General features: G+C 46.2%; 1 long non-coding RNA gene across 1 annotated transcript; it reads left to right on the top strand.

The window, feature by feature from the left end:
• The first annotated feature begins 510 nt into the window (after window positions 1-510).
• LOC122435940 lies at window positions 511-3,765 on the top strand. Its single transcript, XR_006267737.1, has 2 exons — window positions 511-690; window positions 3,417-3,765. It is a non-coding gene; the product is annotated as an uncharacterized LOC122435940 (long non-coding RNA).
• The last annotated feature ends 4,357 nt before the right edge of the window (window positions 3,766-8,122 follow it).

The following is an 8,122-nucleotide window of genomic DNA, read 5'->3' as shown; positions in this document are numbered from 1 at the left end:
CTGCGTTTTGGGGATGAAATTTTAGCCTTGTTTTGCTTCTCACCCAACACAATTATTTTTTTTGATGTCGCCTTGAAGTTGTTTTGCAGCAAGGAAAGAAAAAAAAAATTACAGGTGTGAAAATACATGTTGTCCACCAATACTTTTACAGACCAAATGCCAGTCTAAGATGACAGAACTGATCCTAAATATGATGAATTGCTGAAGACATTAGAAGGTTAAGTTAACCCTCCGGAACTCACCTTGTGTCCTGGCTACTCAGGAATTCAGGAAAAGAGCAGTGAGAAGAAAGGTAGTAAGGGAAGAATTTTGGAGGACAAAGGCTTCCTCATTTCACGTTTTCTAAAAGAAGACTGCGCACTATCATTAGAGATTTTCACTCTTGAAGCCTCGACTCTGTGACTCCGCTTAAGGATGGTGGAAGGGTCCAGGGCTTCTGCTCAGGGACACGGGCTGATTGCTTCTGCAAGGTCCTTATCACAAGCAGCGGTTTATCCTGGTGTACCCCCACGGCGCACGCGCCCCCACGGCGCACGCGCCCCCACGGCGCACGCGCCCCCACGGCGCACGCGCCCCCGGCTAACCTTGCAGTGGAGCGGAGAGAACGTCCCTTAACAGGGTCTGCTGCATTAGTATCTGCTTTCCTGGTGAAATAGGGAACAGGCAGGCCACCTCTTAGTGCAAGGCCAGGTGAGCATTTCAGTTGCCAGCCCAGACAGAATGGCGGGGCTTTGAATTTGTCCTTTTCAAAATGTAGGATATGGGGTGGTTAGGGGAGCAAGGAAAGGGAGGGGGGTTTTTTGTTTGTTTTTTTTTCATGCAGATGGCCTTTTCTTCCTCAGGGGGATAGACAGAGCTTATGGTAGACAGATTACCTTATTGGTAATTCCAGACATGTTGATTAAGATCACGTTTCTGGGAGAAATTGAAACAAAAGTTGGATCATGTATTAAATCTAGTTTTGGGGTCACGACCTTTTGGGCTTCCCTGATAGCTCGATTGGTAAAGAACCTGCCTGCGATGCAGGAGACACAAGAGATGTGGGTTCGATACCTGGGTTGGGAAGACCCCCTGGAGTAGGAAATGGCAACCCACTCCAGTATTGTTGCCTGGGAAATCCCAGGGACAGAGAAGTCTGGCTGGCTACCGTGCATGGGGTAGTGAAGAGTCAGCCACGACTGAGCAGCTGAGCACAGCTCATCTCCTTAGAACCGGAGACTGGGGAGAGTGGCATGGTATCTGTCTTACCCCCTTCTGGGTTCTCGTGTGTACCAGGTATGACAGTGAATCAGTGCTCAGTAAATGTGTCTTTTACACTTGATTGACAAGGCACAGTTTAAAACACCTGTGAAGAAATATGTTGCCCGTCAAACTGGCAAAGACTTCAAAAGGTAGGACCAGTGTTGCCAATGACAAGATCACAGCAGCATTCTCTCACACTTCCAGAGAGAGTAGAGTTGTCTTTCTGGAAAGCAACTTGGCAATAGGTGTCCAAACCTAAAAGGATTGGTTGGCTTGCCCTTGAGCCAGCAATACCTCTTCTGGTCATTGATCCCCTAAACTAAAGGGCTTATCAGTGGTATTGAAGGGAGAGCAGAGCTTGCCACACCAGAATATGCCTGTTTGGCATATTGATCATTAGGGGCTGGTTATTTCTGAGATGTTACAGACAGAGGAGAAGCTCTGAAAACCAAGTAGAAGTTACTCTTTGATAAGATACCTTTACACTTCTAAGGGAAACCTCCATTTGTAAGGGTGTCTCCTGCTCTCAGAAAGGGGGGGTGGGGGATGGATGACTTTATCTCCTGAAACTCTTTATCAGTGGAGAAAGACTTAAGTTTGCATTGCAACTTTACCCTCGTTTACTATTTCTTTCTTGGTTCCCTCCCCTAACCGCCCCCCACCCCCAACACCTGCTTTTGTCTTTAGCTGGAGATGGTACTTAATGTGGTAGTTTGGGCCATTTGGGTGAGTTCCTCAGGTTTCCTAGGTCTCTCCAGTGTATACAGGAGGTATCTATGTTTTTAAACTTGTTTTGCTCCTGTGTATTTGTCTTTTATCATGGAGGGGAGGGGGGAGTCTCAGTCAAGAATCTAGAAGGGCAGAGGGAACTTTCTTTGTCCTCTCTACTGTATGCATAGAAATTGAACCTCTGTGAAGTATACTGTCCGTGTGTTTTGCAATAATTAAATATTAGAAAGTAATGCCATAGAAGAATAAATAACACCTTGGAAAGATCTTTACAAGATTTTATTTCAACGTAGAAGCCAGAGAGTGTGTGGATAAATGTTACATTGACGTTTTATTTATGTTTAAGTAGATGGGAAAAATAATGTAAGCAAAATGCCGTTAAGCTCTGAATGGTTATCTGACATACAAGGTGTCAGATGGGTTTTATTTTCTACTATTGGTCTCTCTACATTTTCCAAATGTCCCCCACTTTTATAATGAGGCAATTAGAATTAAATAGAGCATCGTTGCCCCCTGGTGGTTTCTTCAGTAATGGTCCTTAGTCTGAGGAAGGAATATTGTATCCACTCAGACAGAAGAGCAGATACCTAACTGCAGGCTTTATTCCCAAGGCAGAACTTTCAAAATTCCCAAATCTTTTGCTAGGACAAGTGGTTGTGTCCTAGAGGAGCAGTGCTGTGAAACTCACAACAGAGTTTCATATTGTCCATATTGTTCATATTGTGGGGACTAGATGCTCTCAGCTGCCATGAGACAGACACAGCAGGAGCAGGGAGAGAGAAATAGGTTCTGGGATCAGCGGGGGCCCTTTGCCATCAGAAGGCTAAAGAGGGCAGGCCATTGGAGTTGGGGTGGCGGCCTTGGGGTTGGAGGGGTGGGGACCCATGAAAGTGGGAGTCCAGGGCAGAATGGATTTGGTGACTGTCTGTGGGGGATCAAAAAGAGGGTGGGCACGAAGAGCACTCGGGGTGAGTGAGGGGTGGCAGTGTGGCCTGCAGGGGGACCAAAGGGAGCAGAATACGGGCAAGGTTAAGAGATCTGGGCTGGGCCTGTGACCCCTGAATCTAGCCAGACAGCCTCTTCTGGCCCACGACCTTCCTTGTCATGATGTCAGGGCACCCTCCCTGCATTTCTTAGGGGTTCCGCTTTTACTAGGATCCCCAGAGGGAGAGGAAAAATTCCAAAAACAATGGTTTTCAAACTTTCTGTGAGTCATGATTTCAGGGATCCCTTTCAACCCAACTCCTACTACACAGTTTCATGTGAAGGGCCTGGAACACCCCATAGCATTGATATACCGTTCCACAAACTGCTTCTCTTATTTGCTGTTTTGCCATGACTGGAACCATGAGGAGTTTTTATTTTGTTTTGCTGAATGTGATTCTGACTGACCCCTTTCTCTCCAACCTCCGGGCCCATGGATGTGTGTCTATTTTTGTTTTTAGGCTCATTGCTGCTCATATCTGCCTGTTGGAGAACTTCTGTGGTCACTGCAGCTCACCTGATGGAAGGCTTTTGTCACCGAAGTAGGGAGGGCATCTGGTTTGGCACCTCCAGGAAGCCACCCTGATTGCCGGATTTCCAGGCTTCTCCTATGTGTAAATCATCAATCAACACGACATGACAATTAAGAAGGAAAAGACACTCTTGAGTGAGAGATAGCAGAAACAAATGGCAAAACCAAATCTCCAAAGCCCTCAGATACTGGAGATGTCTGCTTTCGTTTGAATAAGAAATGTATTCTTCCACGCATTTTGTAGACCTAGAAAGTAAAATTGATCTCTTCGGTATGTATTTTTTGACTTAGTTTTTAAAAAAACACTGATTTATTTCTTTGCCTGCACTGGGTCTTAGTTATAGCACAGAGGATCTTTGACCTTTTTTGCGGCATCTGGGTCTTTGTTATGGCATGTGGGATCTAGTTCCCTCGCCAGGAATGGAACCTGAGCCCCTGCGTTGTGAGCTTGGAGTCTTGGCCCCTGGAGCACCAGGGACGTCCTGCTTTGGTATATTTAAAGAAACTAGAAGAACTGGAAACACAACCAAGGAATAGAGGGCTACCCCAAATGACCAGGTTTCTTCTTTCTCTCCTCTCGCTGACCAATTCAGTCCAAAAGCTATTAGCGGGGGCCAAGCAATGTAGGTGTTTGTGTTGGAGGAGCTTTTGTGATCCTATATTATGTGGTGTCAGCTGAGGCCAGGGTGAGAAGAGCATCCACGTGGGGGATAGTGTCAGGGGCCTGATGTGGGCTGTTAAGGGTCCAGATGAGTCCAGGAGAGCAATTCCAGGGGCAGGGGGTGCTTAGTAGCAGTTGGCCCAGCTTTTTAGAACCTGAGAGGATGTTGAGGATATTCATACAGGGAGGTCTGGCACGATGTTTCAGGATCTGATGACAGTAAGGAGGACAGCTGCATGGGATGGCAAGTAACTTGTAGGTTGATTTGTGTCCTACAAAATTTCAGATGTCCAAGTCTGCTGTAGGCTTAGGGATTGTGTCTCCCCAAAGTTCACATGTGCAATCCTAACCCCACAATGTCGTGATCTGTGGAAGTAGGGTCTTTGGGAGGTGATTAGGTCATGAGGATGGAGCCTTCATCAATGAGATGAGTGCCCTTAATTCTGTACTGGGATTGGCAAAACATATCCTGGTTCCTGCCTCATTTTCCTAGAGTCAAAGGAGACATGGGCCTTTACGTGCTCTACAGATACACCTGTCACTAACTCTGGAATATGTTTGGAAAAAGATAGTAACCAAGCATGGTGAAGAAGGCTTTCAGTAGCAAATGGTGGGGGGTTGGATCTTGGCAAAAAATGTGAGAGTCTAAAAGACATGAAGACAGTCTGTGTGGGAGCAGCTCTGGCCAGAGTGTCTGAGCTTGGGTGCAGTGAGATGGGCGTCCACAGGGAAGGGTGAAATCAGCCTGGACTGTCAGAGCGTACGTGGGGTGAGCTGAGGGTGGCAAAGGCAGCACTTAAAATCTTTTTAAAATGTGTTGGAACCTCACACTGAGAACTATAAACAGTACTGAAATGGAGGAAATGTATTCATGTATTTTTTTTAATTTATATAGTCTTTTTTAATACATATTTTTTTTAATTTATTTGATTGTGCAGGGCCTTAGTTGTAGTTTGCGGCATTTTCCATCTTTTTGCAGCATGTGGGATGTTTATTTGAGGCATGTAGGAACTAATTCCCTGACTGGGTATTGAACCTGAGCGCCTTGCATTGGGAGCGTGGAGTCTTAACCACTGGACCATCAGGGAAGTCCCATTATATAGTTGTGATGCTTTGACATCTGGGGCCTTGCTGACACTGGAGGGACTGCCCCTCCCAGGGTTGTTCAATTCCTAGAGAGAGTCAAGAACTCACCTGTGAGCATACCTTTCAAAAGCCAGTCAACCAATTGAAAGGCCATAGCCCCAGTCACTACTGATCTCCTCTACTGGGCTGTCAGACTTTGGGCCACTGTCCACCTGCCCTAATCACACCAGGGCCAGGTACTAGACAACTAGGGACAGCCCCTATGACCCAGAGCCCACTAAAATCATTCAGACTAGCCATGTTCAGTCTGCTTACCTGCCTCACCAATAGAAACCCCAATAAAGGTTCTTGCTCCCCATTTACCTGCTCCCTTTGCCTCCTGACCAACCCAGGGCCTTCCTCGTGTGGTTCCTCATGAGGTGCTCCCTCCTCTTGGGAACTGCTACAAACTGTCTTTTCAATGGCAGTCATCTCCTAATCTGTTGGCCTTACCATACCTGAATAATAGTAAACCTATGTTAAAAAACAAGACCTAAATTAAATGGATACATATGCCAGAATCATGAACTGGAAGGCTCCATATTGTGAAGCTAGCTGTTCTCCCAAAATAAATACATAGAGGCAACACAATCCCAATGAAACCCTCAGCAGTTTATGCATAAGTGTGCATGAAAATTAATATGTTATTTCTGAAATTTATATGGAAAGGCAAAGGCCAGGAATGACCAGGACAATTATGTCCTGGATGGCTTATACCAGGAGGTACCAAGACCTATTATAAAGCTACTATAGTTAACTAAGTAGTGTATTTGTATGAGGATAGACCTTTTAACCAACAGAACTGAACAGAGATTCCAGGAACAAACCCACATAGATAATCTGATTTGTGATATTACAGGACTCTAAAGAAAGGAGGAACCTGGTGGGCTGCCTTCTATGGGGTCACACAGAGTCGGACACGACTCAAGTGACTTAGCAGCAGCAGCAGCAGCAGCAAAGAACGGATGTCTTTTTCCAGTCAGTGGTACTGGGTAAATGTGGCAGTCCCCAGCCTTTTTGGCACCAGGGATTGGCTTCGTTGAAAACAATTTTTCCATGGATGGGGGGTGGGTGGGGAGATGGTCTGGGGATGATTCAAGCGCATCTCATATATTGTGCACTGTATTCCTAATTTAATGCCACCGTTGATCTCAAAGGAGCTAAGAGGTACTGGTCTGGGGCCCGGAGGCTGGGGACCCTTAGTGAGATATCCAAATAGAAAAAAAGTGAATGTTGATCCCTGTCTTATCTTACACAAAAATTATTTCCAAGATGAACTGCTGATCTAAATGTGAAACGTGAAACCGCAGAACTTTCAGGAGAACATCTTCATAATAATGGTCATGGAAAAACTATGCAAAGGTAAGGAACAGAATACATGGAAAGACGAAAGAAAAACAATACAAATGGAAAAGTCTTCACCTTACTTGAAATCAAAGAAATGAAAATGAAATGAATTGTTAGGTACCCTTCTTGTTTGTCAGATACAATGATTATAAAGTAATACTTTACTTTTAGCGAAGGTGTGATGATATGGGCTGCCTTATACTTACAGAAGTGGAAATTTATATAACTATTCCAAATTTCAATCTGAGAAAATTCATCAAGAATCTGGAGAATGTTCATGGCTTTGATACAGTTCCAATTCTAAAATTCTCACTTAAAGCATGAGCACAAAAGCAGATAAACATATATAAGGAAATGTTTATAATAGCATCCATTAAAATAGCTAGGGCTTCCCCAGTGGCTCAGAGGTTAAAGCGTCTGCTTCCAATGCGGGAGACCCGGGTTTGATCCCTGGGTTGGGAAGATCCCCTGGAGAAGGAAATGGCAACCCACTCCAGTACTCTTGCCTGGAGAATCCCATGGATAGAGGAGCCTGGGAGGCTACAATCCACGGGGTCGCAAAGAGTCAGATATGACTCACGGACTTCACTTCACTTCAAAATAGCAAAAGAAACAGAAACAAATTAATATTGTCTAACTTGGGAATACTGTTCATGGGGTTTTCAAGGCAAGAATACTGAAGTGGTTTGCCATTCTCTTCTCCAGTGGACCACATTCTGTCAGACCTCTCCACCATGACCCGTCCGTCTAGGGTGGCCCCACAGAGCATGGCTTAGTTTCCTTGAGTGAGACAAGGCTGTGGTCCTATGATCAGATTGGCTAGTTTTCTGTGATTATGGTTTCAGTGTCTGTCCTTTGATGCCGTCTCGCAACACCTACCATCTTACTTGGGTTTCTCTTACCTTGGACGAGGGGTATCTCCTCACGGCCTCTTGAGAAACCTATCTGCAGGTCAGGAAGCAACAGTTAGAGCTGGACATGCAACAACAGACTGGTTCCAAACAGGAAAAGCAGTACATCAAGGCTGTATATTGTCACCCTGCTTATTTAATTTATATGCAGAGTACATCATGAGAAACGCTGGGCTGGAAGAAGCACAGGCTGGAATCAAGATGACGGGAGCAGCATCCAGGAGTTGGGCAGGCAGGCAAATTGGGTGGGTCACAGGCCCACACCTGACCTTAGGAGGGAATGCCAGGAGCTGGGGGTATGCCAGGCCCATGAAGGGAAGTACCCGATGGATGGCCCAGGCCGGCAGATCCCCCAGGACATCTGCAGGCCGCCTTAAGCAAGGGGATGAGGGCTCAGGCTAGAGCCGGCTCAGGCAGGCAGGGTAGAGGCCTGGCCCCGGGGCCCTTGGAGGGCTCCACTAGGGGCTGCCAATCGACTGGGGCCTCCCTGAGTGGCGGCTGGAACTCAGGATGTGTCTGCCAGCTTGATTCAAGCCCTCCTGGAGGCGGCCAGTGAGGCGGTGATTCCTCTCCTCCAGGTGGTCCAGGCAG

This window comes from Cervus canadensis, chromosome X, assembly GCF_019320065.1.
Source record: "Cervus canadensis isolate Bull #8, Minnesota chromosome X, ASM1932006v1, whole genome shotgun sequence".
In the NCBI taxonomy this organism is placed as follows: domain Eukaryota; kingdom Metazoa; phylum Chordata; class Mammalia; order Artiodactyla; family Cervidae; genus Cervus; species Cervus canadensis.
Note: the sequence above shows the minus strand (reverse complement) of the source record. Positions and strands in the feature narration are given on the sequence as shown.